The following is a 17227-nucleotide window of genomic DNA, read 5'->3' on the forward strand; positions in this document are numbered from 1 at the left end:
CATGTGTGTAGCTGTGTATTATGTGTTTGTGGACATGTGTGGGTTGTATATGTATGTGTGACTATGCATGTATGTGTGTGTATATGTGTGTTCCATTTAGACAAGGTGAACAGGGAGGCCCTCCCTGGAAATATAACTTTTGAGCAAGATCTTAATAAAATTAAGGAATGAGCCTTGCAAAAAAATGAGATAAGTACAGTTAGGGCAGTTCAGAGACTCTGAGGCAGGAATATTCTTGGTGTGTTCAACCGGGAAGAGGGAGGTAGAGCTAGTGGGAAATGAAGTTAGTAAGGTCAGCAGGGGTCAGACCATATGGTTAATTAACATGTGTACCAGTTTGTATGTATTATGTCCCCCAGAAAAAGCCATGTTCTTTGATGCAGTCTTGTGGGGGCAGACATATTAGTGGGGATTAAGTTGGAACGTTTGGATTAGGTTGTTTCCGTGGAAATGCGCCCCACCCCACTGTGGGTGATAACTCTGGATAATTTCCATGGAGGCATGGCTCCACCCATTCAGCATGGGCCTTGATTAGTTTGCTGGAGCACTATATAAGCTCAGACAAATGTACCAAGAGCAACTGAGAGTGACATTTTTGAAGAGAAGCTGAAGCCTAGAGAGAAATGTCCTGGGAGAAAGCCATTTTGAAACCAGAACTTGGAGCAGACGCCAGCCACATTCCTTCCCAGCTAACAGAGGTTTTCCAGACACCCTTGGCCATCTTCCAGTGAAGGTATCTGATGGGTGATGCGTTACCTTGGACACTTTATGGTCTTAAGACTGTAACTATGTAACCAAATAAACCCCCTTTATAAAAGCCAATCCATCTCTGGTGTTTTGCATTCTGGCAGCATTAGCAAACTAGAACACCATGGTAATGTCAAAGAATTACTTTAGGAGTTCAATCTTAGCACTGATAATCACCACTGCAGTAGTTTGATGCTGTTTTGTACCCCCAGAAAAGTATGTTCTTAAGTTAATCCATTTCTGTGGGTGTAGCCTATTGTAGGTGGGACCTTTGGATTAGGTTATTTCTGTTGAGAGGTTACCCATCACATTCAAGGTTGGTCTTAATCCTCTTACTAGGGTCCTTTATAAAGGATGAAAAAGAAAGAGAAACTCACAGAAAAGTTTAGAGAAAAGCCCCAGAGAAGCTAAGAGAGAACTCAAGAAAACAGAGAGGAAGCCACTGAAGCCGGAAGCTGAGAGTAAGGAAACCCAGGAGAGAAGGACCAGCAGTTGCCATCCATATGCCTTCCCATGTGACAGAGGCGTCCCAGGATGCCAGCAGCCTGTCTTCAAAGTCCAGGTATCATCCTGTTGATGCCTTGAGTTGGACATTTTCAGGGCCTAAGAATTGTAAACTGTAAGTTAATAAATCCCCACTGTTAAAAGCCAATCCATTCTGGTATATTGCATTCCAGCCGCTTTAGCAAACCAAAATAACCACTAACTTGGCATGACACTTTTTATAGACCACAAGTCCTTTTCACAGCTATTATCTTATTTGATGTTCACAAAAACTCTAATAAGTCAGTATGAGTCTTCTCAGCCTCTAGATAAAGAAAATGTGGAAAATTGTCCAAAATTCTCCCTGCTCCATGAGCCTGTGGCCCATTTCAGGACATGGTCTGTATCTTGTCATTCTTATTTTCTCAGCTCCAAAATCAATACCTGGTACAAGACATAGGTTCAATAAGTGTGTATTGAATTGACTTCTTTACGGTCACAATGTAGGTGAATGTCTAAGCTAGGACTTAAGTTCTGGTTGTCTCACCCCAAATCCCATGCTGTTTGTTCTGCCTCATGTGACGTGTTGCTTTTCCCTCAAAATTACAGACTGATGATGATGACAGGATCTTCAGGGGTTATGTTCCCAGTAGGTTGACATTTACGTCCTCCAAGACCTCTGAGTGTTTACACAGTTTTCCATATATCTGCTGAAGGAGATTGATCGGCCTCTGTTATTATAAATCCACTTTAACTGAGGAGTAACTTTTTCTTAGCACATTCCATGAGGTGACTTTCATACACTGATTCTTACAGTTTGGTAATTTCCGTCTCTGCCTTACCATCCAAGCTTCCTTTTATCATCTCTCACCTTTTATCTACATAAAAAAGTGGTTAAGAAGCTGAGTTCCAATCCTGAACTGAATTCAAATCTTTACCCTGCTCTTCATAAATGTATGACCTTTGACAATTTACTTAGGCCCTGAGCCTCAGTGTTTCTTATCTGTAAAATGGAGAAAATAATATCAAATTCATTAGGCTGTTTTGAAAGCTAAATGTATCTGTATAATGTTCAATGCAACACCCAGAATGGAATAAGCACTTGGCAAATGCCAGCTGTTACTAGCTAGTATGCTTAAGCCCACTTCTGTAGTACCACTTGCTGGAGACTTGTGGCTAGCAAGGCAAGAAGTGAGAGAACTGCTTGTCAAAGCCTCTCACTACACATTATTTAGGACTCTATTATGGCAAGATAATTGGGTGGTCAAAATACATCCTTGGCTCCGGTCCTGACGGGACTCTGAAATGTCTTACGAGAGGACACACAACAAAGTACAAAGATGGAAACTGGGTTTGCTAAGTCCTGAATGTTTCACACTGAGGTTAAGGGGAGGGTGACTATCGCATCTCCCCAACTACACTAGTCCATATGCATTTCTTTAGCTGTTACCAAACTCTCCAATTGGAGGCTATTTTTATGAGGTGAGGATAGATATTGGAGGTGGGGAGTTGAAGCAGGGTACGTGTGATTCAGGAGAACCATATGGGTGGGGAAGGAAAGCCATTGATAAAAAAGAGACGTTTGCCCCCCTTCCCTTCCCTCTTTTGGATTCTGTGAGAGGCTGCTCTCTCTGGTCTCCACTGCTGCTTCGTTGCCTGTTAGCAGGATTGCCACTGTTGCCAGGTAACTGTTGGTGCCCGGGGGCTGATGCGGGAGCAGTCTGGCATTGGCTGACTGCCAGCTAGGTGACCGGGAGGGAGGCGGGTGGAGCAGAGGTCAAGGCCCAAAGGAAAGGAGCTGCAGGGTCTAGACACAGAAACCAGGGCCACTGAGATCCCCTCTGCGTGTATGGAAGAAGGGGAAATAAAAAGAAATCCCCAGCACCCCTCATAATAATCTTTGGTATAAAAAAGCCATTAAATATGTAATACCTTGGAAAAAAAATAAGTAAACAATTTGGCTTATCTCCTTCTCCTCTTTCAAGAAACCTTAATTCCTCATTATTCCAGAAAACATGTATGTACGTGACTGTCAATGTGCCTTTTAAACCTCCCTCCAAAGTGTGTTAGTTCCTTACATAACAGAACTGGCATTTCATCTCAGCACTTCAGCTCAGGGGTCCCCATGACACCGACTGTCAATGCTAAGGAGAAAATAAATTGTCTTACAGACTGTGCAGAAGCCTTTTGGCAAGCCATCTTGCGGGTTCTTTTTCTCTCACGTACTAAGCACTGATTCTCTTCCTAAATGAGAACTAACACACTGACACTAGACAAAGAGCAGAAAGTGAATCAAAATAGCACCTGACTGTAACCAGCGTATTTAATTGTTCCTCCGAAAGCTGAGTATCTCCCTGCACACTTACAGGGGAATAATCAATTTTGTACACAGGCAGAAGCCGTGAATGTCAGCTATAAGGGACCCAGAGGATGGTCGAGAATGACAACTCATTTCAGGGATGAGGAGGGACTAGAGGTTAAGTGCTTATCAGGTTCAGGGATGAGACTCTAGATCAAATCTTCCATGAGAGAGAGAGAGAGAGGTCCCCCTAGCTCTCTAGCTTTCACATCTTTCCATGTGCTCACCATTATTAACCTTCAGCTTCTTGTTCCACAAAATGCTACTGAAGCCCCCTGAGTGATTATAGCCTCTTCACTCTGCCCCTGCCACCTAATTGGACCTGCCATCCATCTCTAAACTGAGTTTCCCAAACTCATACTTGGTTGATAGGTCCTGAAGTTTACTCTTGTTAAGTGATAGCATCATCTTTCTCCATCAATGGATGTCTTACTGACTCCAGGTAAAAGAGTTTGGTCTTGATTTCTTTATCTGTTCCTTCATTTTCTGACTTCATGTTTTATATGAACTAATTTTAATGTTTCAAAGATGGTTGGCCATAAGAAGTGTGTCCAGAGTGCAGGTGTTATGTGCCCTTGGGGATGGGAGTGTCCATCATAGAGGATGTTAGATGTCCTTTTTTTTTTTAATTACACCAATAATTGGTCTTGGAGAAACAATTTTCTTAAAAATCTAAGATGAAAATCTAAAATATATTTAGTGCTATTTTGCTTTAACTAAAAGTAAAATAGCACTTAAGATACACAGAACAACATAGCCTACTTTTTATTGAGTGCTTGCTGGATGCTAGATCCTGAACTTGATGCTTCACATATGCCATTTTATTAAATGTTATCAACAACCCTATTAGGGAATTATCATTATTTCCATCTAACACAAGTGGAAACAAAAGCTCAGAGATGTTAAGCAACTTGCTCAAAGTCACACAGTAAGTGGGCTTCTTCTAACTCTAGAGCTTGTGTTTTTTTCACAATACCAGGTTGCTTCTAATGATAAAATAGTTTTGACCTAACAGTCATCTTAGCTATATATGAATACAATGTCATGAATTGGCATTTTATGAGCTATGAGCAAAGCAACAGTATAAGTTATCTGTTGCTATGTACAAAATTATCCCAGAACTTAGTTGCTTTAAAAAAAAAAAAAATCTCAAAGATTTCTGTGTGTCAGGAATGCAGGCAGGGCTTAGCTGGGTCCTCTGACTCGGGGTATCTTCACAAGGCTGCAGTTATCTCAAAACTCCAGTGGAGAAGGATCTGCTGCCAAGCCCACTGATATGGGCCGGGTTTCAGTTCCTCACATGCTGTTGGCCTGAGGGCCTCAGTTTCTCCCTGGTTGTTAGTCAGATGTCGCCTGTAAGGGAACGAATGGTGGCCCCCAAGATATCAGGTCCTAATTCTTGAAATATGTAACTGTTACTTTATATGGTACAGTTTTTTGCAGATGTGATTAAGGATCTTGAGATGAGGTGATTATCCTGGATTATCTGGGTGGGCTCTGAATGTCGTCAAAAGTGTCCTTATAAGAGAGAGGCAGAGGGAGATTACAGACAGAAGAGGAGGAGCCAGTGTGACCCCAGACAGAGATTAGAGTGATGTGGCCACAAGTCAAGGAATGTTGGTGGCTACCAGAGCTGGAAGAGGCAAGGATTCTCCCCTAGAGCCTCCGGGGCGGGGGCGGCCAACACCTTGATTTCAGCCCACTGGAAATGATTCCAGACTTCTGGCCTGAAGAACTTGGAAAGAATAAATTTTTGTTGTTTTAAGCCCCCAGGTTTGCAGTACATTGTTGGAGCAGCCATAAGAAATGAATATACTGCCCCCAGTTCCATGCCACATGTGCCTTTCCAAAGGGCATCTCACAACGTAGCAGTTTGCTTCATCAGCATGAGCAAGCAAGAAGAGCCAGAGAGCGAGCGTGAGCAAGATGTAAATCAGTGTTTTGGAGCCAATTCTCAGATGGAACATATAATAACTTTTGATGTATTCTATTCATTAGAGTTCCCTGGGCTCAACCTATACTCCAAGGGAGGGGATTATGCCAGGGCATGAATACCAGGAGTCAGGGATAATTGGGAGCCTTCTTAGAAAGTTGCCTATACAGCAACCTACAGTATTTGATGTAAGACAAGGGGAGAGCAGAAAGCTCTCTGGCTTAGTCCATTTGGCCGAGCTCTGCTGGCCAAGACAGCGTTTGTCTCTTATTTCCTAGAGAATCCATTCTGATTTACTCCATTTTGCTGGGAAAAGTCCAACCACATAACCTCTCCCCCTCTTTTTTACACCAACCTTAAATTTCACATCTTTCACAAAGGCTTTCATGTTTACGTGGAAGTTTTATATAGATCCTTAATATCCTAAAATACTAAACACATAGTCTTTATATTTTCTGAAGGACGAGGAAAAACAAAAGACCCCACAGAAAGATTCCACCTAGGACTGATAAATGTAATTTATTTATAATTATCCACGGAGAAGTGATTTTGTTGCTCGGTCTATGTGAAAGTGAATGGATTGTTGCATTAAGCCTTGTTCTCCTGGAAAGGTATCTTCCACAAAACAGTGGAAATGATGAAGCTGATTTTCAGATCTCCACCCTCTACCAACTCCTTTCTTCTATTTTGGAATTCTGCTGCTAATGCAGGGCTGTAATCTGTGATATAGCTTCCCAGTCTCCTACTGGAATGTGTTTCAGTCTTAAAGGCTACTTCGCTGAACAACTAAATCCTAATCACCTGAAGAGTTTGATTTAAAGAAAGGCAAATATCCAGGTCCAACCCAGATCTAATAAATCAGAGTCTCTGGTGTGGGACCCAGAAACCTATATTTTAAATAAGCTTCCCAGGTAATTCTTATGCAGAATAAAGATGAGAACTCTAACCTAAAGGCTATCCTCTGCTTAAGCAAAATTTCATCGCTAACTATTTGTGAATGCTACATATCTGCTCTATGATATTCATGTTTTAGCAATAGCTTTTTGGAGATCTTTCCAGGATCTTCTGATTAGTGGTAATTTTACCTCTTGTGGCAGGCAAGATGATTTCAGGTGTTACATGTGTGAAAGAATTTTAATAGTAGTGTTCATCTTCAGGGTTACCTTCTATTTATGGCAAATTACACAGGCTTTACTTTTTGGTAATGTATAATGTTTCTTTCTTTGATAAGTGTATTTTTGTTATAAAAAGGGGGGATTGATTTAAAGAAAGAATATTAAGTAATAGTATAGGCGATACCCAGATATAGCAGAAACAATGATAGACATTATCAAATGGTTGAAGTTTGAGAAAAACTTCCTGACACAAAGGAGGGCGCTTAGTGTGAAGTTCAGGTGCCAAATGAATACCAGGAGTCAAGGATAATTGGACAGGGATAAATGTGGAGAAGGCATTTTGGGGCTGGAAGGCCCTTTGTAGGCTGCTGTCTTTGCCTTTGTGTGGGGCAGCCCCAGGTGATGAGTATCAGTCATAAAGCTGGTCAGAGTGAGATGAGCCATGCCTGCGTCTCTTTATGAATAGAGAACAGAGAGGGCCGGAAGTGAGAAATAATCACAAACTGGTGCAGCTGTGCAGAGGCACACACTTATTCAACATTAGGCCTGGTTCTTGGCAAAAATGCAAAGGAGACTGCACCCCCCTCCTTCTCCCGCCTTTTTCACTGGCACAGTGCCCTGCCGCTCCCTTCATCCTTCCGCCTCTCTCCCTTCCTTTGCTCCAACCCACCCTCACCAAATTTTGTTCTTGAGCACTTCATTTTTTCAGAGCTGCAGAAGACCTGTTACTTCCAAGCAATAGTCTTCAAAGCCTATTGAACCAAAGTATTTTACCATGTAAATTAAATAACGGATATCTTTTCTTAATTTGAAGGGGGAAAAAAACCACACTTTCTTCCTTTTTCAGTTTTCCTAACATCATGTTTTCTTTGTTTTTTGAAAGTGAATACAGCAGTAACTTTTCTTTAATTATGGATGATTACAATACTCTGTAAATAATTTAATAAGACATATATTACAACAATTTGATGTTTTGGGAAATATGACACATGATACGATAAATACAAATGCTTATTTGTGTTTGAATTTCCCTACCCATTTAAGACCTTGGAATTACACTGTTCAGTAAGGTAGTCACTGGCCGCTTGTAGCTACTGAGCACTAGAAATGGGGCTAGTCTATATTAAGATGAGGTGTCAGTATAAAATATGCACTGAATTTCAAAGCTTATTATAAAAAAGAGAATACAAAATTTCTTATTAATAATTTAAAAATATCGGTACACTTGAAATATTTTTGATATTTTGATATATTGTATTCAATAAAATATCCTATAAAATTTATTTCACCTGTTTCATTTTACCTTTTTAGTACAGTTACTAGAAAATTTAAAATCGCATACTGGCTCATGTTACATTTCTATAGACAATGCTGCCTTAGAAAGTAATAAGTTCAGCTTGGAGTAAGTGTGGACCTTTTATTGATTCAACACAAAATGATCCCAGGCTCTGAACCTCCCAACATCTTCCTACTGCTGACAACACAAAGTTATAACTCCTTGGTTTCTAACTTGGGTATGTAGGTCAATTCCCTCACCTCCTTGCTTAATATTAGTAGGTTCTATTACAGGAAGATTGTCTTGGTCAAGCCTTATTCTTACAAAACCACACCTTATAATGAGAAAACACAAAAAATGCACAGAAAAGTATTTGGATCAACTACAAAGTCAAAGAAGGACATAGGAGGATAAGGATCTTGAAAATCCTTATCCCAAGAATCCCAAGATTCTTCCAATCATTTTTTTTCCGTGGCATCTTTATGAGAACTTCCAACCTTCTTAACTGGGCAAGTATTAACCTCTTTTCAAGTGGGGTGTTTGGGCTTCATAAAGCTTTTCTGCTGCTGCTATCATACACCATACAGTCAAAACCATAACCATCATTATAGCCACGTTCCTTAGCTTCTAGTCAATTAATACAAATTTATAAACATAGAAAATCAGATCATGTTGTGACTGAAAATAAATTTGACATATAGGACTTCTTTTGTTCTGGCCATGCCGCTGAACAGAATACTCTAGGCTAACTGTGGAATCTGCATATATTCCTAATCTTATTGGACTGTATAGATGTCATTATATATGTGGTACTGGAGATGGATCTGTCTGAGCCTCCATTTATCACTTTCCTCTTTACTTCAAACCCTAGCTAGTCCTTGACATCATCTTTAGCTCTACGTGTTTTATTTTCTCATTCCTCAGGCTGACTCTGGCCACTTGGTGCTTGAAGTGTCACCATATTTGGGGGATGGGTGATGGTGACTCCAAGGTTTTGTCCCAGTTGTCTTAGCCCAAGCGTTTATCTTTGCCTAAATCCTAGTCCTAGTTTAGCCCCTACCATCTGGCTCTGTTTGTCCTATCATATCAAAATTTGATACCTGAGACCTGTTGTCAGCTAGTAAGTTCTATCAATCAACAAAACCAAAGAATATATGGCAAATGCATTTAAAATGCAACATTGTGATCTCTGCATTCTTTCATGAATTCCTCTAGGTAATTAATTTCCTGGAATATTGAGCATGACATTCTTTTTCTCTCAACACTTCTGGGAATATCTGAAACACAGGACAATAATCTTGCTTCAAAATTGTGTTGAACTTTAATTAACAGAAAACACTATATAACTCATATCAGAAACAAAAAAGAGCCTCTGCATATAAATACAATATTTGGATGCCTGAGCACCCTCTGTTATGAAATTCATTTACCTCACTCACAGTTGTTGGCATTTAATTCTTTTTTTCAGAGCAGACTATGAAACCATTCGTTGTACTTGTTTCTGTATTCAGGTTGCGTTTACTTCCCATGCATTGGATCATTGATTTGATTGTATTAAGTTGTGATGGCCTCACTTTGTAATTTCTGGAAAGTCACACTAGCATTTGATTTTCTAGCCAGGATTTTATCTGAGGCATGTGCCACAAGAAATCATCTTCAAAGTTCCTGGGGTGAGGAACCCTTGATTGTCTTCACTGTGGCTGCCATCTTGCCTTTGTCTTCAGCCTTTTAATGTCATGCAATAGCACATCCCTTTTACCCACATAATAGATTCATTCAGTTTCTATTAATAACATTGCTTCTAATGCAGGTTCTTTACAATGATCACCATCATTCTCTCACCTCAATAAATCAGAGAACCTTTTTGCTGAAGCCCTATCCTCTCCTGAGAGTTTTTGGAGAAAGGATTTAAATTCTACTGATGAAATTTTAAACACTAGATACGAAGGAGAAAAAATTTGGAGGGAGTGGTATGAGACTTTCCCAGGATCTTAAAATCACACCATCTGGTTGGTTCTCTATTTGCTCATTTGTCCATTCCTTCAACAAATATTTATTTAGTGCCTACTATTGGACAGGTTCTGTTCTAGGCACTGGGAATACAGTATCCTAGAAGAGGGCTCAAAATATTATGGACAAGCTAAATTAATAAAGCGATATTTTGTTGTTATAGTGTGCGTGTGTGTGTTTGTGTGTGTGCATGTGTGTGTTAGTAACTATAGATCTGGCAAATATTATTCTGGAATAAGATTGTGTTAGGATTTCTCTGGTTACCTTAGAGCAATATTTCCCAAATTTCTTTGAAGACGGATTCCTAGTTTTCACCGACTAGTTAATGTCCTAAGAGTATAGTTTGTGAAATAGCGTCTGAGAATAGTCAGACCTAATTAATTTTAGTAGCTAATATTTCTCCAGCGTTTATTTAGAAATCCTTAGCCTTGCATTCTGGTTTGCACTTTTTTCATTTTGTCTTCACAATAACCATGTAAAGTGGTCATGCAGGTGCTCATTTTGCTCATTTTGCAGGTGAGAAATCAAAGGTTCAGGAGGTTATGTGATTTGCTCAAAGTAATACAGGTAATAAATGGCTTGGTCTTTTGATTTCAAATCCCATGCTCGTCCCTTACCAGCCATAGTGTCAATAGTAGAGATGAGTCTCAACATTGTTGAATTTCTGCAAAGTGTAAGGCATTGTAGCGATATTGTGGTGGACATCTCCAATCAGCTGTCCTTGTGGGAAATGCATCCTATAAAATATAAATTAACCAGAGGTCAACTAAAGTCATTGGCATTTCTTTCATATACTTCACTTTTGAATGAAGAGAAAATGATGATAGAGTGAAAGGAGAGGAGGACTTTATGCAGAAAGAAATTTTTACTGATAGATAGAGGTTATTACGGATATACCCCAAATTTCTAAATCCTATATATTTTCATCAGTAATAATGAAAGATGAGATTAGATTTCAGATTAGTGACCCTTAACAATCAAAGAGAAATGAAATTATATTCAATGTGTTGAATTTGCTTAAGCAAGGAAGCAGTCTTGCATTTTAGAGAGGCATTCCTCACATCCCTTCCTCAGATACAACCAGTCAGTAACAAGCGTTGATTCTTTCTGAAGCCTTCCGTGTCTCTTTTCACTCCCACTCCCACTAACCTAGTCTTGGCCCTTATTTCTCACACCTAGTCTATTACAATAATTTTCCAACTGGTCTTCCAGGTTTCAGTCTCTCCCAGTGAGATCTACCTCCCAAAAATACTGCAATAAAACTGGCAGCCTTTCGTTAAGCAATCTACTTTAGATGGAACTGAGGCTCAGAGTGATGTATTACCACAAATAAAGTTACATGGGTAACAAGTGGCAGAGATGAGAACACTGGAGGTCCAAGGACCTCAAGTACTCTCTGAGAATTTGTAAATTTTGTGTTTTCACTTAAATGACAGTTAATCAACCATGAGCATATCCTAGGCATCCTGAGTGATCATCTCATTGTTGAGTCCTGCTGTGCAGTTTCAGTGCCTATGTTTGTGCTCGTTATTATGTTGAGGCCAAATAATGTTACTTTAATTAGAGTGGGCCTTTGAGAATAAAGCTGATTGAGGATCCTTTTTCAGCAGTGAATTCAGAAACCTTGAACTGAGAAAAGATTTTCCCATCTCTTCTGATTCTAAGGAAATGTTCTTACTATAGTTGGTGGGTTTACCCTGTTTCCTGTGGAACAGGATACAGCATGAATGCATAACATAAGCAAAGGAGAATTATTTTACATTGCAGAAAACCAGAAATAGGATGGAATTCAACTGTCAATAGCAGTCAACCAAAAAGCAGCAAACTGGAAAAATTAAAAAATACTAGTGTGGAATCAAGTCATTTTGCACAGGCAGCTTTGTAGGGTCTAGAAATAAAGGATTATTGGGCTAGTTTCTATCTAAATTCTCAAGAGGCTGCAGATGTGTTGCTGAGTGAGTGTCGGAAGTTGTTGCCAGGTCACAGACTGACGAGTGTCTGTTCTTGGGAATGAAATGTTAATTAAAAACCCTTGAGAGAGAGAATGCAGGTCAGAGAACCTCTTTTCAGAAAGCCTGTCCTGGTGGACTTCCCTGCAGCAGAGAGAAGTGAAGTTTTCTCTAACCCTTTACTCTTCCAATGCAATGAAACAGTTTTCAAATGTGGGCCAGGGGATGGTTACATCAGAATTGCTTACAGTGCTGGTTAAAAATACAGCCTGCTGGGGCTGAATCAGAATCTCAGAGTTTCAGGGAATGGGACTGGTCAGTCATGGCACTGAAGAAAATTCATAAGCATTTAAAATCAGAAATCTACTGGCCTAGGTACTTTCTCTGCAAGGTAAGAGGAGAGTGGCAGGGAGGACTATAAAAATTTCTTTTTTAAACATAGCAAAAAAACTCTGCAAGGCAAACACCTATTGGTGTGATAGGGTGTGCATGTTTTAAACTTTACCACTGTGTTAGATGGGCTGTGTATTGCTTTACTCAACTGATCTTCTTTTAAACTCCCCTCAAAAGTGAGTCAGGGTTTGGAGATGTTGGAGGACAGTTCAAGTACAGAAAAAGATATTGAAAGAAAGGATGGGAAATGAAATTCAAACTCCTTGGACTTTCCCATTTGTTCCTACCTCAAAAATCCCTTTGGTTATCATCATCACAATGTTTTTCAAACCTGTCTCTACATAGTGTCATCTTTGCTTTTTGTCATCAGCCCTTTTTGGATGTTTTTGGAATTTTGCCTAAACAAGGTCTGCCAAACCTGGCCTATGTTATTTTTAGTTTCTCCTTTGCACATGTGCCCTGAGGAAGTGGGATCCTCCATGCATTCTCTCTTCTGATGAATATTTGATTGACAACCTTAAAATTTTTCTTTGTGTTTAAATTATAAACTCACTGCAAGCACAAGGCACCTTTCACGGTCTTTTAAACTACATGTCAATATGTGTTCTTGTAGAGCTATAATTACCTATTATTTCGTAGGTTTCTGAATTAAATATTCATTAAATAAAAGTTGAAAATGGTATTAAATCTATATATAATTTTTAATGTGCAAAATTACTAATCAGTAGGTTAATGTAGATTTACCAGTGTTCAACTTATGAGACAAGAAAGGACTTTATATATTTAAAAATAATGCTTTGTTTTTTAAAGCCATTCACATAACAGAATAATGCATATTTTCTTAGAATAATGAATTAAGATGTGACTGATGGAGTTACTAAATGTAAATGAGAAATAATTTCACAGTGGATGTGATTTTTAAATATAAATGGAAGTTTCTCACATTTGCCAATGATCAGAATTGACATAGTTAGTGGAAAGGAGCATATTGGATGTATGTGGGCAGAAGTGCGCTCTCTGATACCAGGAGAATGGAAGAAACCTCTGCCAGGACTTCACCAGCCAAGAGGATCTCCCTTCATATCAAGGTATATTTATAGTGGACCCTGACCCATTTTTCATACCCTAACCCGCCCTCCCAGCCCTCCCCCCCAACAGACCACTTTCCAAAGCAGCTCTCTACCTGACTAGGTTGCAAAAGTTTCCAATTCTCTTCTCCCCATCTCTGAAATCCCCACCTACACATCCCATAGATAAGTTCTTGTTTTTCACAGCTCCAGCTGGACCAGCCTTAATTGGCTTTAACCACCAAGACATGCACAATTAAAAGGAAAGTTAACCTAGGAGAAAACTTTGCTTAATTATCACACTCACTGAACTGCAACCCAGATGCCTTGTTTTGCTGTTGCTATGTTTTGAAACTGCACCTTGTACCTGGACAATAACAAGACAACTAGTGTCTGTCCCTGCTGGTATCCTCTTACCTTGTTTTGTAACCCTAAAGTCAGGTGCTCTTGCAATTAGTCCCTGAAGTCTGGTGCTCCTGTATGTAGCCCTCTTAATGATTATTAATGAAGTAACACGAGTTGGCCCAAACTGACCACTTTGCTCATTATCCTAAGCCTGCCTGTCTTTGTTTAAATGTTATAAAACACTGAATGTTTCTCTAGTTCGGGGAGACAGATGTATGGCCCATAGGCCTGATCTCCTTGCTTTGCACTTAGCAATAAACTCTTTCTCTTCTCAAAATCCCAGTGTCTCCTTGGCAGGTGAACTCACTGCCCTCCCCCCTATGTGGGACCTGACTCCCAGGGGTGTAAATCTCCCTGGCAATGCAGGATATGACTCCCAGGGTTGAATCTGGACCCGGCATCGTGGGATTGAGAACATCTTCTTGACCAAAAGGGGGATGCAAAATGAAAAGAAATAAAGCTTCAGTGGCTGAGAGATTTCAGATGGAGTCGAGAGGTCACTCTGGTGGACATTCTTACGCACTATATAGATAACCTTCTTTAGGTTTTAATGTATTGGAATAGCTAGAAGTAAATGCCTGAAGCTGCCAAACTAACCTAGTAGCCTCGACTTTTTTTTTTAAATTCAGTTTTATTGAAATATATTCACATACCATACAGTCATCCATGGTATGCAATCAGCTGTTCACAGTACAATCATATAGTTTTGCATTTATCACCACAATCTATTTCTGAACATTTTCCTTACATCAGAAAGAATCAGAATAAGAATAAAAAATAAAAGCAAAAAAAGAACACCCAAACTATTCCCCCCATCCCACCCTATTTGTCATTTAGTTTTTGTCCCCACTTTTCTACCCATCCATCCACACACTAGACAAAGAGAGTGTGATCCACACGGCCTTCACAATCACACTGTCACCCCTTGTAATCTACATTATTATACAATCATCTTCAGGACTCCAGACTACTGGGTTGGAGTTTGGTAGTTTCAGGTATTTACTTCTAGCTATTCCAATACATTAAAACCTAAGAGGTGTTTTCTATATAGTGCATAAGAATGTCCACCAGAGTGACCTCTCGACTCCACTTGAAATCCCTCAGCCACTGAAAGTATTTTGTCTCATTTTGCATCCCCCTTTTGGTAAGATGATTGCATAACAGTGTAGATTACAAGGGGTGACAGACTGTGATTGTGAAAACCTTGTGGATCACACTCCCTTTATCCAGTATATGGCTGGATGAGTAGAAAAATGGGGACAAAAACTAAATGAAAAATAGGGTGGGATGGGGGGGATGATTTGGGTGTTCTTTTTTACTTTTGTTTTTATTCTGATTCTGATTCTGGTATAAGGAAAATGTTCAAAAATAGATTGGGGTGATGAATGCACAACTATAAGATGGTGCTGTGAACAGTTGATTGTACACTATGGATGACTGTATGGTATGTGAATATATCTCAATAAAACTGAATTTAATTTAAAAAAATCCCTGTGTCTACTGATTGACTCTGTACACATCGGGTGAGGACTCACTTTTGAGCAGTAACATATCGAGGTGAATGAGATTATGGTACATGTACGCCAACATCTTTATCATCCAATCAGACATAAATGTCCTAGGGAAAGAATGTCTCTAATCAGCCATTTCATGTGGAGATTTTTATCCAAGTAATACATGAACCTTGAATTTAAAAAGAAAGCAGAAATCTTTAAAATAGAAGCAAAGGGGTCTTGCCTCATGCCCATTCTCACTAACCAGAGATAACCACCTTTAAGTGATTCTGTTGTTTTTTTTTTTTAAGTAGACTACTTTTGGAGCAGTTGTATGTTTACTGAAAAATCGTGCAGAATGAACAGAGTTACCATATGAAAGGTACCCCGATCGCCAGAGAGGAGAGACAGCTTAGGAGTTGAGGCAGAGGCGTTTATTCTGAGAGTGGAAAGGAGCCCGCCCGGGCAGCGCGAAGTGACGTCTACACCGGCCGTGGCAGGAGAATGCGTTATACAGGCAGGTTCGCGCGCGTGGGAACCTGTGGACGGAGGCGGAGAAGGAAGAAAAGTTTGTAGCAAAGAGTTTTTTAGTTGACGTCAGTCCTGGATGGGGCGGGGGGCAGTTAATCTCTTATTTCCGCGGGCTGGTTTTCAAGGACTCAGAGGCTGCTGCTGCTCTTTCTGCATTTCTTGAGGAGGTGGGATCTATCGTCATACCCCCAACCTCCTCCACCATTTCCCTATTATTAACATTTTGCATTAGTGTGCTATGTTTGTTACAATTTATGAACCAATTTTATTAGTATTATATTATTAAGTTAAGTTCATATTTTACATTAGGGTGTACTCTTTGTGTTGTATGGTTCTATGGTTTTATTTTTTAAAAATATTGTTGTGGTGACATATGTATAACAAAATGTCTCACTTAACCACTCTCAAATACACATTTCAGTTATCAATTACATTCTCACTGTTGTGCCACCATCAGCACCATCCATTACCAAAATTTTAGTGATTCTGGTTTTAGTGTTTTTATTAATGTCTTCCTATTTCTAAATAATACACTTGTCCTACTGTGCCAGTTTGAATGTACTATGTCCCCCCAAAGGCCATTATCTTTGATGTCATCTTGTGTGGGCAGACTTACAGTGTTAATTAGATTGTAATTCTTTGAGTGTTTCTATGGAGATGCATCCCACCCAACTGTGGGTGATGACTCTGATTGGATAATTTCCATGGATGTGTTGGCCCGCCTATTGGGTGGGTCTGAATTAAATTACTGGCACACTATATAAGATCAGACAGAGGAGTGAGCTTGCTACAGCCAAGAGGGACAATTTGAAGAAAGCACGGGAGCTGCAGATGAGACACAATTTGAAGATGGCCGTTGAAAGCAGACTCTTGCTCCAGAGAAGCTAAGAGAGGTCGAATACCCCAAGTGCAACTAAGAGTAATATTTTTGAGGAACTGCAGCCTAGAGAGGAACATCCTGGGAGAAAGCCATTTTGAAACCAGAACTTTGGAGCAGATGCCAGCCACGTGCCTTCCCAGCTAACAGAGGTTTTCCGGACGCCATTGGCCATCCTCCAGTGAAGGTACCCAATTGTTGACATGTTACCTTGGACACTTTATGGCCTTAAGACTGTAACTGTGTAACCAAATAAACCCCCTTTTGTAAAAGCAAATCCATCTCTGGTGTTTTGCATTTCAGCAGCATTAGCAAACTAGAACACATACTAATTTTTTTATTGATCATTTTAAGATATTATCTATGGATTCCCTCCTATCAAATGAGTATTACCTTACAACTATTCTCTTCCTCTTTCCTTTCTAATTTTTAACACAATTATTGTTAGTTCTTCTGTCGGTTTCCTTAGTTGAATCTTTAAAGAATATCTTTAAATCTCCTTTTCTTGTTCTATCATTTTAATATAAAGTTTTTTTAGTAGATAATTTGTGAGTTAAAGAAAAATCATGCAAAAAATACGAAGTTCAAA

General features: G+C 39.6%; 1 long non-coding RNA gene across 2 annotated transcripts in view; it reads left to right on the forward strand.

Moving 5' to 3' along the window:
• The window catches only part of LOC119516383, a 66133-nt gene that overhangs the window by 37519 nt on the left and 11387 nt on the right, over positions 1–17227 (forward strand). Inside the window, exon 1 of one of the 2 annotated variants that reach the window (XR_005213297.1) lies at positions 1248–1309. The exons of the other annotated variant lie outside the window; for it this stretch is intronic. This is a non-coding gene — a long non-coding RNA (uncharacterized LOC119516383). Of the gene's footprint in view, positions 1–1247; positions 1310–17227 lie in introns of those variants that run through there. 2 annotated transcript variants of the gene reach the window in all.

The sequence above is a fragment of the Choloepus didactylus genome, chromosome 2 (assembly GCF_015220235.1).
Source record: "Choloepus didactylus isolate mChoDid1 chromosome 2, mChoDid1.pri, whole genome shotgun sequence".
Taxonomy (NCBI): Eukaryota; Metazoa; Chordata; class Mammalia; order Pilosa; family Megalonychidae; genus Choloepus; species Choloepus didactylus.